The 2,500-nt window shown below is 40.2% G+C and overlaps 1 protein-coding gene across 3 annotated transcripts in view; it reads right to left on the minus strand.

Moving 5' to 3' along the window:
- The window catches only part of bnc2 (basonuclin zinc finger protein 2), a 180,794-nt gene that overhangs the window by 110,756 nt on the left and 67,538 nt on the right, over positions 1-2,500 (minus strand). The window lies entirely within an intron of this gene.

Here is a 2,500-nt window from a genome sequence, read left to right on the forward strand (position 1 = left end):
CTCCCAGGTCTAAATTGCTAGGCCGCTGCTGCGAATGCATGGAAGGCCCATAGTTTACGAGGCGAACTTAATCCACACCCTTGCTTTGGAGAGCACAGTAAAAATCAAATGACAAGCTTTAATGCTATTTTATGACAGGGAATTGCTCGTGATGGACCAATTAGGAAGGTAATATCACTTAACCGCAGACTGTTTAATGTGCTAAGGTCGATATTAATATCCAACGTAACATAGTAAAGTTGTTTTAAATCTATTTAGCACTTTAGCATTTGAGTGTAAATGCATATTTTGTACGACGTCTTATTTCTATATGTCACAGGTTTTTTTTGTCATTTCATAGACTGAAAACCTAACGTCATGAATTGTCATGACAGATGAACAGGCAACGACATTCTAATTAACACCTTCATTGCAGGCGACAAAAGGAGTATTGCAACAGTTTGAAGGAAGATGCTGACAAGGTCAGGAAGGTGTAGCCTAAGTTGTGAATTATCACAATTATTCGGGAGATTTGTTATGTAGTATCGGTGTTGTTATGTTGTTACTGGCGTCAACACAAATCTGGTAATGCCAGCAACAGCTTCAACGGATAAAAGTGCAATGTAACTTGATATTGTTTAATTGGCATTGTTATAGGTGAAGTCAGACTGATTTGAAATAATTTATAAATAATAATATTGCTTAAAATAATATTTAAGGCTTTGAAAACAGCGACAAATGTTGTCCTTTCATTTTACTTTCCCCCACAGATAAAGAGCATGCAGATGCGTCCCCACTTCACCAAAACAGCTGACTGAATTATCGAGTGTATTTTTTTTTTTTTACATTTTGCCTCTAAAAATTCTAATCAGAATAAATGTGTTTGGTTCAATGATTACCCTATTGTAATGTTACCCATTTCGAAATAAAACAAACGATTTGTTGGTGGGCATGGCAGGTGCGTAAAACTGTGGGTCAGACGTAAAAGTAGCTCAGCAGAGTGTGACAGACAAGATGCATCAACACCGCAGAAATGTAGGCTACAGCAAAGTGTACGGACCACATGAGCAAGATTCATAAATGTGCTATTTAACAGATTATTTTGATTTACAATAGCCTACAGAATTACAAACAAAATCAATATAATTTCCAAACAGTCATACCACTGTAATAACCCTCAAATCAATTTTATTGGAATGTTTTCTTCAGTCAACTGCCAAAAATACAGCTACTTCATGTCACTGGTAAGACGTGATTCAAATAGGAAGAAAATAGATTTCAAACTCAACCCCACACCGTTCGTCTCCCTCAATACCCAAGGCGCAAGGAGCTCTGCAAACAGAAGTCATTATCGCTTAGATTCCAATAAAGTAGTCTGTCAAGCTCTTCTTGTGAGAATTTATGTCATGCCTACTAAACACATAAGATGCCCTCTAAGTGCTGGGTGGTAGGATAAATAGCAGTAGGTCCCACAGCTGATTACACTGGAACAACGGTGCACATTTGTAGGGATGCAGGCTCGCGTCCCAACAGATGCCCCTCCATACACCTGCGTAAATGCGATGTCGCGCGGGGAAGCTGCACGCTCTGAGCGAAGTATAGCGGAGCTCGGTCAGATCGATGGATCGATAAACTTGACAAACCCCCATACAAATTCTTAGATTCACACAGTATCCCAAGGTGTTCCGTGCTAAATCTAGAATGCATTTACAGTTTGTGAGGCTGACGATTTTCACGTGGTTTCAGAGGGCACGAAATAGAAGTAAAAGCCATATCCACCGCCAAGTAAAGATTACAGTGACAGGGGGGAATGACGGACACAATAAAATATGATCCTGGCTTTTCTCTTCATGTTGTTACAGTCTCCAATGCCCATAACACAGTTCTGGATAACCCTATACTTAATTTCAATTTAATTACATTTGATACACACCGTTCAATGTAAAAGAGGAGAAAGGGCAGAAAACTTTCAAGAAACTTGACAGGATAAAAGGCGCACGCAAAGTTGCTGCGGCCTGTAGGCTATGCGTGACATCCAGTGCATGGTACGGAGACACCGGCAGTGATGATTAATTGTAAGCGAACTGCCCCCTTCTAGTTCTCCTGCTCTCCTTCCTCGACGCACATGCCAAATTACGCCCACAAATCCCCTCCCTTTACGGAAGGTATGCGTGAACATTCTACATTATGCAGAACTCTTTAAAAAGCATCCCTTGTGCATCACGACAAAACAAAATAATGCTGCTGAAACATTTTCGGCAAACTCATTCCAAGGAAATACTTTCCCCTCAGCCCGTCACTTAAACCAAGCCATGGGGTTCTGCTCTCAGCATATGCAATCAATTACATGGAAGTGGAGGGCTTCTCTCCTCAAGCCTTATCAGGTCGAGGTTACCCAAACACCACCATCGCCTGATTTTGTTTACGCACACGTGTGATACAATAACAAATAAAAATATATTAACTATGGGTAATGCAAAAATAAAACCACACCGTAAAATACTGCTAATCACGTAATATT

This window comes from Engraulis encrasicolus, chromosome 16, assembly GCF_034702125.1.
Source record: "Engraulis encrasicolus isolate BLACKSEA-1 chromosome 16, IST_EnEncr_1.0, whole genome shotgun sequence".
In the NCBI taxonomy this organism is placed as follows: Eukaryota; Metazoa; Chordata; class Actinopteri; order Clupeiformes; family Engraulidae; genus Engraulis; species Engraulis encrasicolus.